The sequence below is a fragment of the Crotalus tigris genome, unplaced genomic scaffold, assembly GCF_016545835.1.
Source record: "Crotalus tigris isolate CLP2741 ecotype Arizona unplaced genomic scaffold, ASM1654583v1 scf7180000018343.506757, whole genome shotgun sequence".
In the NCBI taxonomy this organism is placed as follows: domain Eukaryota; kingdom Metazoa; phylum Chordata; class Lepidosauria; order Squamata; family Viperidae; genus Crotalus; species Crotalus tigris.
Window position 1 is genome coordinate 129,854 of NW_024096954.1, and position 20,249 is coordinate 150,102.

At 42.2% G+C, this 20,249-nt stretch overlaps 1 protein-coding gene across 1 annotated transcript in view; it reads right to left on the reverse strand.

The window, feature by feature from the left end:
• Nucleotides 1-20,249, reverse strand: part of LOC120311312 (IQ motif and SEC7 domain-containing protein 2-like) — a gene marked incomplete at its 3' end in the record, with an annotated part of 158,238 nt that overhangs the window by 129,842 nt on the left and 8,147 nt on the right. The window lies entirely within an intron of this gene.

Here is a 20,249-nt window from a genome sequence, read left to right on the forward strand (position 1 = left end):
TTTGTGAAATATTTCATATCCCCCCACCCCAAAACAGAAATCATTTTTCTGGGGGGAGGGGAGACTGTACTTTCTGCTTTGCTCACTAATTGGAATGTAATTCCCTGGTGAGCCGGAAACTTTAAAAAAAAAAAAAAAAAAAAGCAAAACATTCTCAGTTGAAAAATATTTTGAAGGAAACATCATACCTTCCCTTACTAAAAATAAAAGACATAAGTAAAAAGGAATAACTTCAAGATGTTGTTTCAAAAATAAACTTATAAATGTTTAGAAGACCCTTATTTTATGTCTATGGAGATCCTCAGTCATCCAGTTCATGGTTGTCCCAAAAGTGCTTTTTCTATTTGGGCCTATGAGTAGAGTATAAACCGTTGAAATAAATGTGGATGAGACTACTAAGATTACATTGTTCTTCCTGATTTTGGGCAGTTTCTTTTTTGTTATTTATTTATTTAAGTTAACCCTATTTTGATACTTAAGACTAGCTTTTATCAGCATCCTAACTTAAAAGGATAGGAATCAGAAACTGGGGTTGAAAAGAGGTTGAGGATTGCAAAAATTAGACTCTTGGACATGTGCAGCCCACCCTTGAGGTTCTATGTATGTAAACACTGGACTGCAAAACCAGCTCTTTTGTAAGCACATATGCTCCAGTTATTAATAAAAAATGCTTAATCCCAATAAAATTTGATTGCCAAGAAATTTAAGGCCACACCTCCTCATCCAACAACCTTCTGTCTGGCAATTGGGACCAATCAGCTAGTTTGATTACTTCTTGTCCTTAACTGATTTCTTGTAATTGCTTGTATCTGATGTGTTATAATGAGGGAAGCAAAAGAAATTATTGCCACATGGATTTTTGCTAGAAAAAAAAGTAAAATGACACCATTGCACATGATTCCAATAAACAGCAAGTCTGAAATTAAAAGCTGGGAAAGGCTTCCCAGAAAACAGGCAATTCCCCCCCCCCCAACATTTTTGAATAGAATCTTTTAATACTAACGTGATTCCCCTATTAAACAAAAGAAGCCTCCTATTTTTTAAATTTGGATTTTAATAAATTCAAAATAAGCCATATAAGTGCACCATATCTCTCTGATATCTTTGCATTAAAAACACTGTAAGAAGGGAATAGATTTACTTATTATTCCTGCTGAACAAAAGGGCTACTTACATACTTTTTCCTGACATTCAAAGAAAGATTAGCATAGCAACTCTCACTTTGAAAAGAAAGAATATGGGAAGGCCTAATGGGTACACTGTCATTGGCACGGTGGCTGGTGAAGGGCCTCTGATGTCCACATTACAGAAAGGTTTGGAGAACATCCAAATTATGTCTTTTAAAATATTCCTCTTACCAATGCCTCTCTTGTGTAAACACTTGGCTTTTGAAAGTAGAGTGGGGAAGTTATGATGAGATGATTAAGGTAACTTCACACAATCATGACTGAGAACAGAACATAAAGTAGGTGCATGGAATATCCAAAATGCATTAGTAAATGAATTTGACTAATGCATTTCTACAATAATGATCACTACAGCTAACATTGGAAAGGACTTTGATTGGCCAGTCATGTCCACCATTTTGAAGCCAGTGACTATCGCTGAGGTTATCTCTGCTCCTTTCCTCCCCACAGACATTTGCAATAGCACAAATCTAATATTATGTCCTGTAGAAAGCTGTTACTATGATACATAATCAGCAACCTAAAAGAAAGTTTCAGAAACCCAACACACTAATTTGGGACAACACCTCTCCTTTTCTTCTCTAAGCAGGAAGAAAATTAGGGCTGAGTAAGAGTTTTTTTCTAGTTCATTGTTCCTCCTTCACCACTAAATTAGAATTACCAAATTTGGGGTGCTCCAAATCTAGAAGAACCTTGAGATGGCAGCAAAGGGATGCAAATGAAGTAATCTTTGCTGCTACCTAGTGGACATCTCTGGTAACCATTATCTAACTTAAATTCATCCAAATAAGCACCCGTCGTTTTAGGTTAAAATCAGTGAAGTTACTGTTATTTTACAAATAAAAACAACAGCTCACAAGAGCAAGCCTAGCTGTGAGATAGGAGCAACATATGGGGACTCCCCCAGAAATTATCTTAGGGTCTATTTCTATGCAAATAGAAAATTTAAAAAATGAATCTTCTTGAACAAACTATGCTTATATAATCCTTCTGCACTTCATTTGATATATCATTATTTGTAAACTCATGGGGGGATTGAGGGGGGGGAAATAAGTCTTGAGTTATAATTCTACCAGCATTAAGTCAAGCCAAGAGAACAGAGAGTGTAACTCAGACAATGTTTGCTACTAAGTTCACCCTGGGTTGCTTACTGAAGGATCAACTACACATAAGGAAAATAAAGTAAACTATATAAACTGTTTTCAACAATGGAGCAACCGATCCAGTGAGGGCGGGACAAAAAGCAATGAGGTTACACTACACATATAGATTTATACTAGGCAGGAGCAACACTTTCTTAACTAATCAGAGCTGTTCAGTGATGGATCAAAAGTCTCACTTCATCCCGCTCCCTGAAATCCTGGAACAAATGTCTACTGGGAAGAGCTTCCTAGAAAGAGAAAGTGACTGCTAAAACAATTAAAGCATGTAGTCTATATACGTCCCTTAGGAGCTCAAGATTTCATTTCCTGTAACTTGGAAATTCTCAGAGGGGCTTACTAAGAAATATGTACTAGATCATATCTGGGGAAAAAATAACTGATTTGAGAAAATATCAGGATGAGGCTATTCTAAACAGGGAAGCATCTGGTTCTGATCTTTCACCACAGCAGCCAAGGAAAAACTATATTGTTATAGCAGAATCACAAATGAAGGATAAACAGTTGGCTTCACACATCACACAAAGCCAATATAGAGATACAAGGTTGTGTGAACCAAAGTGCAATTAAGCAAATCACAGTTTGCAGCCAACCTCACAAGGGTGCTCTAGGGCCCCAAAATGGAGGCTAGGAGTTGCATGTGGAATTAAGCCCAATGTCTCTGAAAATATGAAGAGTACTATTAGTTGTTTTCTACATATATGTGGATCAAGAATTGATTTCCATGTGAAGGAACCCAAGACTGACTTTTAAACCAAACAGAGTCTCAACCCTGTCGTTTAGAATTAAGCTAGTGTTAGGGTTTAATCTCTTCATTCTTTGGGCAAAGACCTACATATCCAGAGCTTATCCACATTCTTAAAATATCAGTGGATATTTACATTTACTTGTAGGCTAGTTTAAAAAAAATCATACTGAACCTCTCAAAAATTTGAGCCAATTTAGCGACGAGCAAACCAAGCTATGGCTCAGAAGTTTATTTTGAAAACTTTTTTAAATACCAGGGCTATGAGGATGAGGTTTAACTTCCAACAGAGAAATCTCTCTGCACGAATGTGCCTTTATATGGCTGGGCCTCTGGAAAGCATCTTTCAGAGCATTAGGGGTTTTTGAGGGAAGCGTGATAGTCACCTAGACCCATTTTAGAAAGTGAGTAATAGATTCAACACGTCTTCAGAACTGCGAAGCATATATGCCTATGAAATTTGTGCTCTCTTCAGAAAAGTCAGCTATCTGAAAAGGCACAGTTCCCTAAAAATGGGAAACTCGAGGCAAGCAAATACCATCCTCCGCTGAGACTTATCGAAGATATTTAAAGTGAAGAAAATTATCTGAAAATCTTTCCTCCAAACAGGAGGGAGGATCTCCACTCTGCAACATGAGGCTATGGATCAGGGGCCACGTGTTAATAAAAGCTGCCTCAAACTCTCTTGGGAATGCTGCTAAACAATGTGTGACTTACATAGCCAAGCACGACTGAGTAGGTAAAAAATCCTTTTCTCCCAGCCTAAAATGATTACTTTTCCATGGTGCAAGCACATGGAAACAGGAGAGCTGGCAAGCACCAATCAGCCTCCGGGTCTCTTGATGAAAAACCAAACTAGGAAAAAACAAGTCATCTCCACCCGGTAGTTTGGGGGAGGGGAGGGGGGAGGGAAACGCTATCAGGCCAAAGTCCAAAAAAAAGACAACTGAAGTTGATGCATGAGTTATTTTTGTCCCACTGCAGGCTTAACTGTAGATTAGCTTATAGAGCCTAAAACAAACACAAATACAATGATGTATTTATCTTTGGTTGCATTTCTCCCCTGCTTTCCTTTCAATCAAGGCTGGTTCTGATCTTTGCCCTATAGAAGCTCCACTGCCAAATAGCCCTGTAATCAGCCTTGCTTATCAGACTCTTCCTGCCCTTTAAGTTTAGCTTTTTGGGGGGGGGGGGAATTTGATAGGATGCTTTTGACAAATTTCAATTCACTTCATGCTATGAGGCACAAAATGATCACAGGGATTAAGCCAGCCTACTCCAACTTGGTCCCTTCTAAACACATCAAATGGCAACCTCCATAATTCCAAACCAACAGAGGTCAACAACCATCACATACGGAGCACACCAGATGGGCTGCTTTGAGATTGCATGAATTTAAAAAAAAACCAGAATAAATATGAAATCCTAAAGACAACTTTAGATTTATTATGTCAAGCTATCCCCAGGGATGGCTCATTGCTCATTATTTTTTGCTATCTGCGCATGGAACTGACATGTCGGAAGAAGATTTTAGTTCAAAAGTTCACTATTGCACTCTCTCTTGGGAGTATCCAGATGACATTTCAGTAGCAGGGTTCTTGATGAGACCTGAGCCATTCTAGTCTCGGATCAAAAATTCAGTTAATGGAAGCAAGCCTTTACTTTTTCTGTCCTCCACACCTAGGCTTCATTTATAGAAGCAGCCCCTGGACAATCATGCCGAGTCTCTGGCCCCAACCCCACTGATTGCAGGAAAGCAGCAGGCTGATTTCCTGAGAACAGGTGCTGCTGTGGCAGCAGGAACCAGTTCTCATTGAACCCCCGACTAACTGGCATACGCTCACTATCCTGGAGCATGCTAGCAGCACCATCTGCCGCCAGCTTTCTGCCTCTGAATAAGAGCTGGGCAACCTGTCCACTGATGTGAACTCAACTGCCCTTTCCTGACTAGGTTCATGCCCAACTGGCCTTGCAGTTTGTCCACAGCTTTAGGGCCTGATGCCTAAGAAATTGTGTGGAAGGCACAATTTCTTGGATGCTGTAGCGCTGCTGCAAAGGGTACATGAGGTTCCGGTCTGTACATTCCCCCAAGGGCCATGTTTACTTCCACTCCACAAGCCATTTTTTCAGCCAGACACTGATCTCTGCTAGGAAATCTTTCAGGGAGAAAATTGGCAAAACAAACCAGGGAGGAGGAGGAGAAGAAAATAAAAGACAGCATGGATCAAATATAAACCTTCCTAATCAAGTTACTTGTGCCCAGTTCAAAGAAAACAGCACTACTGTCCCTCCTCTGTGGTGTGTGTGCATGTGCACACATGTGTGTAAGTGAAAGGTGATTCAGTTGAGCTCTTTCATCTGGCCAGAGCTGATGACATTTGAAACAGCCCCAGGAAGCAAAGATCAGCATTCAGATGTGAATAAACTGGGGTTTCCTGGCAACCTTCCAAACTAACTCTTGGAGTGGGAGTGACTTCTTTAATTTTTTTTTTAAAAAAAAGAAACTCAGAAAACAATTGCACAGAGCCCAGCAGTTAGTAAGCCAGCTGCCTGATCTGAGGCAATGTTTGTTTTAAAAGAAATCACACACTCCCTTAAAAATTACAACTTTAGCTGCCGCTCCTAACACTGTCAGTCCCAGATCTAGCCTAGATCTCATTTCAAGTCGTTTGCCTTAACTAATTGGTCTTTTCCTTGATGAGAACCTGGACTGAAGCCAGCAATTCCTAAAGGAGAAATTCCCCTAGGCTTATTTATCTTAATCTACCTTGCCCGTTTTCTCTAAATCAGTGGTTCTCAACCTTTTTAATGCCGTGACCCCCAACCGGCTGTAAGTCAAGGACTACTCAACCGGTCGTAAGTCGAGGACTACTCAACTGGTGCAGCACCGTTTGCAGAATGGGACTTTTGGTGGGCTCAGCAGGGCAGAGACAGCCTGGACAATTTCTAGTGGCTTTTGAAAGCCAATAGAATTAAGACTCTATTCAAGAGAGTCTATTCTATTGGCTTTCAAAAGCCAATAGAATAAAAGGGAGTAGCACAGCTAAGGAAAAGGGGGGGGGGAAAATGACAGACTGCATTGTTTGGCGACCCCCCGTGAAATGGTCGTTCGACCCCAAATGGGCTCACGACCCACAGGTTGAGAACCACTGCTCTAAATCAAGGTTAGTTTAATACTCAGGCCAGGAAGTTTTTTCTCCAGGAATACTTGAAGTCAGAGAAGGGGGCAGCCAGGGCCAAAATGATGTGACCATAGATGCTAGAGGAGCATGAAGCTCCTACTTCTTGACTCCTACTCTCTGTTGCAACTGTGTACTCACTCCCAAAGCTGGGTGACATGAGACTCTTCCACAGGCCCTAAGTAAGGCCCCCAGCGCTATGCCAAATGCTCTGATTTTTTTTTAATGTGACAAAAAGAGGAAGAAATAGCTACAGAGAAAGGTAATCACATCAACCGTATTTAATTAATGACCTTTCATTTATTTAATTAAATTCCCATTACATTGCATCAAAATCGAGTTTTCCTCTTGGTTCCCTTTTCTGATATACAGGCCACGTGTGACCTTTGATGTGGACAAAGTTGGACAGCCAAATGATTTCACTCAACTTCTCAAGGTTTTAAATACCAAGCCACTCAGTTCAGGTATGTGAGAGAGGCAGGCATGGGGAGGGATGGGGGAGGAAGGGGGTAAAAAGTTGGCAGCCATGATCATGCATTTGAACCCCTCCCTCTTTTTTACATTGCAGTACACATGCAACACCCGCCAAAATGGGAGGGGCTTCAATCACTTCCTGTGAAGGAACACAGATGTTGGAAATGTGGAAGGAATGAACAAGCCACTGAGAAACGATAACTTGGTCCTGCGAAAGAGAAAAATGTAAAAAACAAATGCAAAATTATCCCACCTTGATTTTGTTTGGTATATGATGAGGAAGTGACAGGTTTTTCTGCTCCTGTACCCCACTACAATAAGAGCATTATTGGAATAGCTACCATGCCTGTTTCTTGACCTGGCCGATATCTAGAGAGGCCAATATGCCTGCTATCTTGCCTTCTTTGATTCTTCCCAAGCAGATGTCCTTTATAAGTGAAATCAAGGGAAAATAAATGGTACCAGCATGACCATTAGATTAGGCAGCAAATTGTAATGGGCCAAATGGATAACTGAGAGAGCCCCTTCCCCTACTCAGAATCTGTAATGTAAATAATGGCTAAACTCTGTTTAAATTCAGCCGGAACTTTCGCTTTCATTCTTGCAAATCTTCACATAGTGCAGTGGTTTTCAACCTGTGAGTCTGGACCCCATCTGGGGTCGAACGACCATTTCACGGGGGTCGCCAAACAACGCAGTCTGCCATTTTTTTCCCCTTTTCCTTAGCTGTGCTACTCCCTTTTATTCTATTGGCTTTCAAAAGCCAGTAAGAATTGTCCAGGCTGTCTCTGCCCTGCTGAGCCCACCAAAAGTCCCATTCTGCAAACGGTGCTGCACCAGTTGAGTAGTCCTCGACTTACGACCAGTTGAGTAGTCCTCGACTTACGGCCGGTTGGGGGTCGCGGCATTAAAAAGGTTGAGAACCACTGACATAGTGAGAGAAAAGTCTACAGGCTTATAAAGGCATTAGGGCAAAATGTGCCAGGTGTGTCAACAGTTAAACCAATCAAAGTCATGACACTGTTTTTCTAAACACTGCCTTGATTCTTTCTGTACTCACTTCTGCAGGCAATGAGACCTGTACTTCCCTTTAGCTGTTGCATGCAGGGGAATGAAAGGAATGAAGGGAATGAAGGGATGCCACATACAATGTTACTGCAGACTGAATGCAAGACTGTGAGCTTATGTAGGTATGTCAGTTCTTCTCTAGAGCACGTCCTGCCTTGCCAGGAGCTCTGCCTAACATATTACAGCCCTCTCCTGATGCAGCTCAGTGCCCCCCTGCTGCAAATCAAACCTTGCTGTCCCTGTCATGGCCAGCCAGCCGTCTGCAATGGAGATGCTCCCTAATTGAAAACGGCAGGCAGACTGATTCAGAAGCAGCCCTATACAGCAGCAGGAGAGGAATTGGGCTGGGGGGGAGGGGGTTTGCTGGGGAAACAAAATAGCAACAAGGCTCAACACTGACAGCCTGGGCAAGCACTATTTGGAGTATTGCTTTCTCTGGAAGGAGTGCTAGATCCTGCCTTGAGTTTCATACCTATGACCTGTGGTCATTTTTTGCCAACAGAGCCCACCGCATTTCCCCAAAGGATTTAAGATGCCACACAGTCCAAGCTCACACCCATCCCTGATATATTTGTTATGATTTTACTCTATCAAATTCAGTAAGAACAAAAAACAAGGCAAACAAGCTTCATTTAGGACACGTTACCCATCACCATCTATCCTCTCTGGTTAAAATGTTTGGTCAGAGAGAAACGCTGATCAGACTGCATTTTCTCTTCTCACGGAATAACTGCCGGGTTAACTGGCTCTGAGCATCATCTTTTGTCAACCAAGCATGTCCTCAAACACTTTCAACATGCAGAGGTTCAAAGGAAGATGCCAGAAGCTCTTGGGAAGAAATAGCCATAGCTAAGTTCCTGTATTGCACTATGCCATTTATTTATTTTAACCATGGCTTAAGCCAGTGGTTCTCAACCTGTGGGTCGGGACCCCATTTGGGGTCGAACGACCATTTCACGGGGGTCGCCAAACAACGCAGCCCACCATTTTTTCCCCTCTTTTCCTTAGCTGTGCTACTCCATTTTATTCTATTGGCTTTTGAAAGCCAATAGAATAGACTCTCTTGAATAGAGTTTAATTCTATTGGCTTTCAAAAGCCAATAGGAATTGTCCAGGCTGTCTCTGCCCTGCTGAGCCCGCCAAAAGTCCCATTCTGCAAACGGTGCTGCATCAGTTGAGTAGTCCTCGACTTACGACCGGTTGAGTAGTCCTTGACTTACGACTGGTTGGGGGGTCGCGGCATTAAAAAGGTTGAGAACCACTCCGCTAATCCATCAGCACAGAATTACAAAACCAAACAAATCACATTATGGCTAAGCAGGAAGTACAGACCAATAAAGGTTCCCTGCTACTAGAAAGCTTACAAATAATTGCTTCACATGCAACCACACCTTTGTAAATAAAACTAAGATGACAGGATCAAATAATACGGCAAATAAAGCTTTAATTCATGTACTGCATTAAGACAAAACTAACCCACTATACTGTACCTGGGAGGTTTGTGAACTCACGCATGGGGCTGGTAAATAAGAGTGTATGGCTTACAATGTTGCATGAACCCAACCAACTGTGGTTTATTCATTAAAGCAGTATTGAACAAATCATGTTTTTTCACATTTCTCAAACCCATATTTGTTTATGGAAGAATTCTGGATATTATGGCAGCCTTACTCTAAATTACCCACTTCAGGGAAAGTAGACTGGAAAAAAATAAGATTGCAATGAGAGCTCATTTAGTTAATTAACATCTAATAATTATGAGATTCTCCCATATGAATCTGTGTCTGTCAAATGCTAAGTAATCCCTCCTAGTCAAAGCAATAATCACTCTTCCCGAATTGACAGTCCACAAGATTCAGACCATACAGTATGTATCATTGTGACCTTTCCTCAAGGAGATTTGCTATCCTGCCCCCCCCCCATGTTTTATTGTTATAATACATATCACCCTGTTCCGGGTAGGAATTCTAGTAATCAAACTATTTGAGGTCTTTTATCTCTGAGCCGGAAATACTTAACTCATTCTGGATTTGCCAGAGAGAGACTGGATGAATGCTATGTCACCATTGTCTGTGCTACCTTTTATAAAAGAAAGAGAATTCTGGTTCAGTTCTTTGAAGAAAGATTAGAATGATATGTGTAATTCTTCCACAAAGTAACTCAAGCTTTGTAACTCAACTCGCACAACATGTTAAATCATGGTTTGGTATAAAATTGGCTGGATTTGGATTTCACCACTGAGAGAAATCTATACCGTGTTTTGTAAGTTAAGATTTATTGCTATATGACTGTATAAGTATTACTGTATGGCAGAGGTCCCCAACCTTTTGAACACCAGGGACTGGTTCCACGAAGAAAGGTTTTTCCACGGACCGGAGAGGGCGTGGTCTTGTGTGCTGCCTGCATCCCATGAATGGGGCTTTGGTTGTTTGTGCAGACTGGTTGTTGGCATGCCGCAGCCCGGTACCGGTCCATGGACCGGGGGTTGGGAACCCCTGCTGTATGGCAAAACGAGGACAGCTTAGGGCAGGGGTGTCAAACTGCCAGTTGCATCATATGGAGGACGTGCCCACCACAGCTCTGGCAATGCAAAAAAAAAGTTGCGATACGTTGCAACACGTCACGTGATGTGGTGAGTTTGACATCGGTGGCTTAGCGCATACAAGGTTCTCTTAAAATTGCATCCAGGACAGTGATTGCATCCCCATCAATGTCACACCTGCTACCAAGATATATATATAGCTACACGAAAGCAGGTACTATAAACTAGGGTAGTATTTGCATAATTTAAATAGCTTCATTTGTTTCTTTGATTACATACATGTGTGTGTTATAATGAAGGGCTTTTCTGAATTATTGAAGGGAGGAAATGTTATCTGAAGTAATAAATATTGCAATTTAATTAACAATCTGGTTTGCCTCAGGAAGAAGTAGGTTCGTGGGGGATTAAACCTGGGCGTGGGTTACACCACTCCAGAATGCAGGTGGGAGCTAACATGTTAAATGATTAGATCTTATTTGTTTCTTTTGGAGGTATCTCCACAGAAAACTCCTGAGCTGAGAGGGAAGCTGAAATCTTGCCCCTTACAATTTACCCACAAGAATGGTGTATTTGTCAAGCTTGGTGATCCACTCAAGATTTGAACTACTATATCTGGATCACATAAATTCAGACAACCTCAGGCAGCGACAAGGAGTTTGAATTTTCTGTGTTCCTTTGTTGCCACCTAGCAGTCATCTGGATTTTTGCAGCCTAAACAGGTTTATTCCTAGAATCACCCCATCCAGGCAAATTGCAGGCAATGCTAACAGATACTCTGGGGGCTGGAGCAAGACAGTAGAGAGCCTCTTTACTGTCAATTCGTTGGCAGAGATATGACACACGTGCCCAGGCCACGGATAAGCATTACAAAACGATATGGGATGACAACCAGAGAAATACTTATCTCCTTTCCCTACTCCTCTCTGTATGCCCAAACAAATCTCAGCTTTACACAGCCTTAATTGTCAATTTTACCCAGCAAGTCTTTTTACATACCAGGTGTGTTTGAACAACGGGATCATACCCAAGGATGGTCAGAAACATGCCTGCGAGTCTCTATGAGTAATGCAGCTAGGAAATGACCCCTCTGCTTCTTATTTAGGGTTTTCTAGGTCACGCAAGAGACAGCACTGGACACCATGCAAAGACTTCTTTGAGTCAAGTCAACTCCTGGGGACTTCACTGATACAGCCCTGTGACTTTCCTGGGAGCAACATCAAAGGGTTTGCAACTGCCTTCTTTCAGAATACTTCTGAAGCTAGATTTCAGGGGGTAGGACAGTGGTGGCAAAGCTATGGCACGGGTGCCAGAGGCGGCACTCGGAGCCCTCTCTGTGGGCACACATGCAGTTGCCCCAGCCTTGCCTCTCCCATGACTCCCTCCTCACCAGGAGCCCCCCTGGAGGAGAGTAGCCCACGCGGAGCAATGCAGCCAAGGACATGGCAGCCAGACAGAGTAGACAAGACTCTGCCCTCACGCCCCATCGTGCACAGTTGATGCTGCGGGTGCGGGCAGAGGGCGTGGCTGTCATGGCACTGCTGGGTGATCTGCAGTGGGCCCTGGAGACGGTGAGTGGCCCTGCAGGCAGGCGGGGTGGAAGTGGAGCGGGGGCAGGGCAGGGGGTGGAGTGGGGGTGGGGGCAGTTTTTGGGCACTCGGTCTCTAAAAGGTTCGCCATCACTGGGGTAGGAGTTCATTCTCAGAGGAAAAAAGAAAGCTAGTTGTTGCCAAAACAAGACAAAGATGGAACTCGTCCTCCCACCCAAAGGGCCATCCAGCTCACTGCCTAATAGAGGCAGGAAAATAAATGCAAAGCCTGAACATTAAATCCACTGCATGTAGGCCTCAGTTTTGATGAATAGCTATATGCGCTACCATATGACCAGTTTCAAACTATTTAGGATTTAGATAGATAGCCAGATGCTATTCTAGAAGGTTTAAAATTTAAACCCTCTATCAAGAACTGAACTCACAGCCTTTCCCAATGTAGTGATTAGATACATATTTAGCTTTAGGAGCTATCGAGATCCGAGCATTCATAAGGGCTACAGGAGGGATATGTGGAAGTTCTCAGGATTTTGCATGCCAGTATTTTTCAACCTTGACAACTTTAAGATGTGTGGATTTTAACTCCCCAAATTCCCCAACTGACATATAGGCAGTCCTCAACATACAATCAATATTGGGACCAGAATTTCCACTGCTAAGCAAGATGGTTAGCAAGATGTTAAGTGAGTTGCACCAGATTTTATGACCTTTCAACCACAGTTGTTAAACAAGTCACATGGTTGTTAAGCGAATCCAGCTTTCCACTGACTTGGCTTGTCAGAAGCCAGCTGGGAAGGTCACAAATGGCGATTACATAACCCTGGAACCATTATAAATATGTGCCAGTTGTCAAATGCCCAAAGTTTGATCACGTGACTGTGGGGATGCTGCAACAGTCATAATGTGAGGACTGGTTGTAAGTCACTCTTTTCAGTGCCATTGTAACTTTGAATTATCACTAAGCCAGGGGTAGGCAGCCTTGGCTCTTTTATGACTCGTGGACTTCAACTCCCAGAATTCCTGAGCCAGCATGGCTGGCTCAGGAATTCTGGGAGTTGAAGTCCACGAGTCATAAAAGAGCCAAAGTTGCCTACCCCTGCACTAAACAAGTAATCATAAGTCGAGGACTACTTATATACTGTCCACTTTCTCTTGAACTCCTGGAGCAGAGAGATACAGTTGATCTACAGCCAGTGCTGGAAAGTGAACATTTGTGATTAACCTAAGTTAATTATTAAAACAGTCCAAAATGAAATCTGTTCCTTCCAAAGATGGTTTAGCATTATAACCAAGATTTATGAAACAAGAACATGTTTATGCAAACATTTTCCACATGAGGCATAGAATCAAGATCATGCAAAGTATTAGTACCGCTTTATAAATCCCTAGTGAGACCACACCTGGAATACTGCAGCCAATTTTGGTCACCATACTACAAAAAGGATGTTGAGACCTTGGAAAAAGTTCAGAGAAGAGCAACTAAGATAATCAAAGGCCTGGAGACTAAAACATACGAAGAACGGCTGCAGGACTTGGGTCTGGCTAGTCCAGTGGTGGCGAACCTATGGCACGCATGCCAGAGGTGGCACTCAGAGCGTTCTCTGTTGGCACATGCGTCACCGCCGCCAGCAGCAGGTTCATCAGGCCGCCACCACTACCCAGAGCAGGAGCCCTGCCCAGCACAAAGGAGGTGAAGCGGCTGACTAGCAAGCTCAAATAGAGGTGGTAGAGCAGAAGTCACCAACCATTGTCGATTGGTGGACTGGAAGAAAAGGGAGGGGGAAGTATTTTACATGTGCATGTACACGCACGGGGCCGCGAATATGCACACACTGCAAATGAGGCGGCCTAGTGCCTGCATGATACTCACTAGTCCTGCCCCTTCTTGCTTGGTGCAGCGCCTTGTATCTTGGTGGCCGTTTTTGCGCCTTGCAGCACGGTGGCCCATTTTTGCGCCCCTGGTTTTTGTGTGCCCCCTCTCGAGGGCACCACAATGCTGATGGTCCCCTGGCACTTTGCAATAAATAAGTGGGTTTTGGGTTGCGGTTTGGGCACTCGGTCTCTAAAAGGTTCGCCATCACTGGGCTAGTCTAAAGAAAAGAAGAAATAGGGGTGACATGATAGCAGTATTCTAGTATTTGAGGGGCTGTCACAAAGAACAGGGGGGTCACATTATTCTCCAAAGCACCAGAGGTCAGGACAAGAAACGATGGTTGGAAACTGAACAAAGACAGAAGCAACCTGGAATTAAGGAGAAACTTCCTGACAGTGAGGACAATTTGGAACAGCTTGCCTCCAGAAATCGTGGGGGCTCCATCACTGGAGATTTTTAAGAAGAGGCTAGACAGTCACTTGTCTGAGATGGTATAGGTTCTCCTGCATGAGCGGGGGGTGAGGGGCTGGACTAGAAGACCTCCAAGGTCCTTTCCAGTTCTATTTTACTCTGTTCTGTTTTGTTCTATTCTATTCTCAGAAAATTAATATCAAACTACATTATTGTTTCTTTCAAAAATTAGTAAAATGATGTAGGCAATGTAATTTGAATGATCAGAGCATGATGTACATTCTAAGTACTATATCATGAAGAGTGTATACTTATAGTGGAGCTATTTTTATTTAGGTAGCAAGAAGTGGGGCAAATCTATATAGAAGGGAGAATTTACAGTTTTCATGTTGTAGACTACACTGGATCTCTAATTTAACAGGATTTTTTTTTTTTTTTTGCAATGTTGCAAGCTGCTGTTATATTTTGTTTAATTAAAGGTATGTACACATACTATACTACAAATGTGCACTTCTCAGCTTGGGTACTCTGCAATTCCTGCCCTTCAATGTCAGGAGCTCAATTCACCCAAAGATAAGATAAGTGCACTCTACGTATGCTCCAAAATTCTCTTCTATTTACTTATGTCCCAGACATCTGAAAACAAAGAAACAACCAGCCTCTCTTGAACTAAAGCTTTGCCTACGTCTGAGTTAGAGCCAATGAAGCTTCATCATACAGCAATTCTACTCTTTCTTTGCCATATAGCTTAAATTTCAAATGTGTGCATCCTTCCTTCCATTCTGGGATTAAATCCAAGTTTAAAAAGACAGAGGCCCAAATCACGGACAAGACATATTTTATTTGCCAGCTTCAAATAGCTCCTCCCCCTCAAACTGGGGAACATTTTAAGCAATACATGCAAGAAAAGATCTGCAGTCCGTTCCTCTTTCCTCTCCTCTCTGAACCAAATTAATTCTCTCCTAACTGAGAAACCACAGGCCCCAGGTGGGACACTAATCTGCTTTCCTAAGTGTCATGGTACCAGTGCTTATGGTTTTCACGACTGGAAGTAAATAAAATAAATCACACAGGCAAAAATCCTGATGAACTTCCTTCTTTCCTAACAACCTGGGAAGCAACTAAATGTAAAAGAACATTTGATGGGGAAGATTATCTTCTTCCTCTCCCTCTTACTGTGGGTTTCCAGAGACATCATGCAAGGGCCTATCTCTCTGAAGAAGGCTCTGATGCTTACAAAGGTGGGAAGAAGGTGACCAGCAGCAAGATGGATGGACTCAATTACAGCAGTGATGGGTGCACTGATGGAAGACCTGAAGGACCAGGTTAGGGACTGATCATCATAGAGCAAAATCTATCTATGTAGTTTCTAGGAATAAAAAAATAACTTGATGGACGTAATAGTAATAGCACTTAAGACTTATATACTGCTCCACAGTGCTTTACGGTTTTACATAATCAATCAAGAGTTCCTTCCTCAAAAAGAGAAGCATAACACAAGCACTGCTTGGAATATGAAACTGTAGTTTCCAAATATAGTTCCAGCTGACAATTTCTATATTCTTATAGTGGTTTGATACTACAATGTTATTTATTTGGTTTTCTTGTGTTCAGAACCTCATGCAGAAAAACTGCAGTCAAGCGCCACAGATGAAGTACCACTGTGGTGCCTGACCGCTTCTTTTCTATACAGTGGGAAAGAAAATCCCACCTTGTCCATTGCCTTATCTCTCTTCTGCACTCATTAAAAACTTGTCCATTTGAATTCCCTTCCAACTAAATTATCATAGATTATAATTGATGTTGATGGGACCTCCTAGCACAGTGATGGCGAACCTTTTAGAGACCGAGTGCCCAAACTGCAACACAAAACCAACTTATGCATCGTCGAGTGCCGGGTGGGTGTGGCCCATTGGGTGGGCGTGGCTATGGTGGTAACGGCAGACTGGGTGGGACTAAAAAGTTCAATCACTCAATTCCAACTTTGCAAGATCTTTTTTTTTCCGCAAGAAGTTGAAATTGACTGATTGAACCTTTTTTTTTTTTTTGCAAATGGCAGCAGAGGCCTAAAGCGAAAATGTTTTCTAAAACCCAGCTGAAGGCCTAGGACTGGGGCGACGGTACGCGCGCCCACAGAGAGGGCCTCTGGCACCCATGCCGTAGGTTTGCCACCACTGTCCTAGCATCTGGTAATTGCCATCAGGATTCGTAAAGGACAGAAAGGGGAGGCAAGTGGAGAAATACATGCCATGATATTATGTCTTTAATACCATGAATTATATACTTGCATCAAACATTGGGATACAAGTATTTAAGTATTTTAAATCGTATCACCACACATATTTTGCCTTTTTTCTTTCTTTCGAGGTTTGCTGCAGCGGACACTGCTATAAAATATTTTAGTAAGCAAAAAATATGTATTTTTTTATTTTAGGGCACATTCAAGTCAGCAGGCTGTGACAGCATTTTAGCAGCAATTAGTGGAAATATATTGGAAAGGGATATAAATTCAGATTCGCATTTCTATCATTCCATTCACATGACTTACACTCAAGTTTACATTTAGAATAATCTGATGCCAATCAAATAAATTCTGGCCTATAAAGCTATCTGAATATTTTTTACTCAGTGTTCACTTGCAGTTGCTTTTTGGTTTAGGACTAATCCATGCTCCCACCTATTTATTTTGTTAACAAGCCAGGAAGGAGCTTGCTCTAAAAGAGCTGGGTTGGAGCTTACTGAAGTATTGTACTACTGACTTCAGATCCTATTGAAAGTGCAACCTCGGTGGGGCAATTGCAATCCATGTTTACTTATTCAGGAATAAAGCACAATGAATTCAGTGAGACTTATTCTCAGGTAAATATAGACCAGGTGACTGACCTACAAAAGATTCTGTCTCTAGGGATGAAAGAGAGGCAGAGCTGTTTATAAAGGGATGTGCTGCTTTTTCAAGATGCAAAAAGTGGCTGCTTGCTGGAGGAACAGCTGCAGGAACAGCTGCTGAGCAACCTCCCCAAGGGTAGGCATGACTGTTTTCATGCAGACAACCACAACACCCAGTAAAGCAACCCACAATGCACCCTGACACTAACATGCCCAAACAATCCCTGATGAGTAGCTATTGCCTTCTATGTTTGTATAAAATAAATGGCCATAATTTTGTTGGGCTATGGAGAATGCTATGTAGTCTCAATAGTCCTGACAGCTGCTTTTTAGTGAAAGAGAAAGATTATAAACTCTCATAAGACCTTACTGACAAAAGGCTAGTTCACACAAAAATGATCCTCTGCTTTGATTACTTAACACTGATTTGTAATTCAAGAAATTCACTGGTGCTGGGAAAAGAATTAAATCTAACATGATTCCAAGTTGCTAGAGCTAAATTTCTGTGAACAAGCTCTAAATCAGTGGTTCTCAACCTGTGGGTCGGGACCCCAGTTGGGGTCGAACGACCATTTCACGGGGGTCGCCAAACAACGCAGTCCGCCATTTTTCCTCCCCTTTTCCTTAGCTGTGCTACTCCCTTTTATTCTATTGGCTTTTGAAAGCCAATAGAATAGACTCTCTTGAACAGAGTCTAATTCTATTGGCTTTCAAAAGCCAACAGGAATTGTCCAGGCTGTCTCTGCCCTGCTGAGCCCGCCAAAAGTCCCATTTTGCAAACGGTGCTGCACCAGTTGAGTAGTCTTCGACTTACGACCGGTTGAGTAGTCCTCGACTTACGACCAGTTGGGGGGTCGTGGCATTAAAAAGGTTGAGAACCACTGCTCTAAATGGATCACTCACACAGGCAACTCCCCCCCCACTCCAAAGTTGCACAAAACCAAGATGTGAACACAGCTGTATGACCACCTCCCAACCCCATTTCAGTCTTTAGTTAGAAGGCCTTTCATGTTGCTAAACAAAGTGCATGAGTTGGGCAGTGTAATAAGATGTATTTACTTATGGCCACCCATCTGCCCTACTGCCCAATTTTAGGTAGCTTCCAAACACAACAAATCAATGTTTGGTGAACTTAATGTGAGCATTTCAGGTCAAACTAGACATTGTGCTAAAACAGGCAGTACTTGCTTAAAAAGAACACCACAGTCCTGGGTCCATTGCCTAGAATACCTAGCGACAGTTTATGCCCGTAACTTCCTTGTTTCTCCTCCACTGTATCTCCTCTGTTACCTTCTGTTCTTGGTGGTGTGCATATGAGAGAGAAAGAATCCATTCTTTTGGAGTCTTATGGGAAGGAGAGAGTTAGCAACCTGGAGCACCTCTAGATACAGGCAGTTTTAAATCTGCTCTTTGCCTACTGCTGTGAGACTATTACATGCACAAAAATGGAAATACCAACAGTGGAGGAATGGTTTGTGAAGACGATAATTACCATTAAATTCCGATTTAAGGGGTTTGATGATTAGAAATTTCAGGTACACTAGGAAAGGAAATGATGTAATCTTAAGAGGGGGGGCCAAAATGTAAATACAGTTATAACCATTGTTAAGAAGATTGGAAGCCGTTTCTTTTTCATCTTTTTTCTTTCTTTCTTTTCTTCCTTATCCATTATTTTACTTATTCTTTTTGTTTCTTCTCTAAAATTTGTATTGTTCTTATCTTGTTAAAAGTACTTTAATGAAAATTGTTGTTTAAAAAAATAAAGCTGCTCTTTTCCTAATATTAAGACAGGATTAAAAATGCCTGACTGGCCATATCTTCAACACCATGGTCACCCTGCGGCCATCCATTTTCTATTCTTATTGTGATCGAGGATTATACAAGTCGGTTACTGGCATGGTGATATTGCCTGAAATCCAACCTCATTTTTAATATTAACTACCTCATAATGTATATTTCTCTCCTAGAAATGAAAAAAAGAAACAGGAGTAACTGCTGTTTAAAAAGAGCATTCTTATTATTATTCTGAATGCTAAACCTAACCATAAACTAGGCATATGGGGTTGAGTTTGCACAATACACAAGACCAAAATATATTTAGCTATGTTCTGATATGTTGTGTGAGTAGATTCTGTTTTTGAGAGTTGGCTACAGCATACGATAGAACCTACAGATGAACTTCATTACAATTGCAGTGATAACCCAATTTATAAATTCCCTGTATTAGATTTGGCTTCAACCGCCCACATTCCTGGCTCTAAAACAGTGGTTCTCAACCTGTGGGTCGGGACCCCATTTGGGGTCGAACGACCATTTCACGGGGGTCGCCAAACAAGGCTGTCCGCCATTTTTCCCCCCTTTTCTTTGGCCACGCCCCTGGCACCCGGTGATGTATAAGTGGTTGGGGGTCACCACAACATGGGGAACTGTATTATGGGGTCGCGGCATTAGAAAGGTTGAGAACCACTGCTCTAAAAGATGCCTAATTCCCTTTGTCTTTTATCTCATGGTCTTGGGGTCAATGATCCTGTGATTTGCCAGCATTACATAGTGAACACCTCAGAAATATCTGATAAGTTATGCACAAAGCCAGAAGGGTGCTGAGGCAGAGAATCTGTTTCTCTTTTTCCATTCACATATTTACAAGCCATAGCAGGAGAGATCAATTAGTATGGCATCTGAGTGACTGCTCCTCCTAATGTCTCAAATCTAGCAAGGTATGTTTTTATCATGAGGTTAGCATGAAACTAACATGAAGTTAGTTTCCTGAATTAGCAAACCTGCCTCGGGAACACAGGCTAGCCCAGTGCTTCTAGCAAATTAACCAGATTGGTTTACAAAAAAAATTATAAAAAGCTGTTTGTAAAAAAGAAAAAAAAACCTGGGGGAGATGATTTGAACAGCCACATGTTTTGTCACATGCGGCAATCACAACAGACCAATGAAAAAGAAATTCCCTTGGAAGCAGTGTAAAAGGCAGTAGAGACAGACAGACAGACACCCTCACCCCAACCCCCACAGAGGTTGATAGGGATTGGGTCACTGGAAGACCTCAACTGTTCTCTGCATGCTGTAGGAAGCTATTATTCACAACACTAAGCAACCACAGATGAAAATGACTATTTATCAAGGCAAGTATGCCTATTTTCTCACTCTTCTTTACCTTGGCCTTTTAAG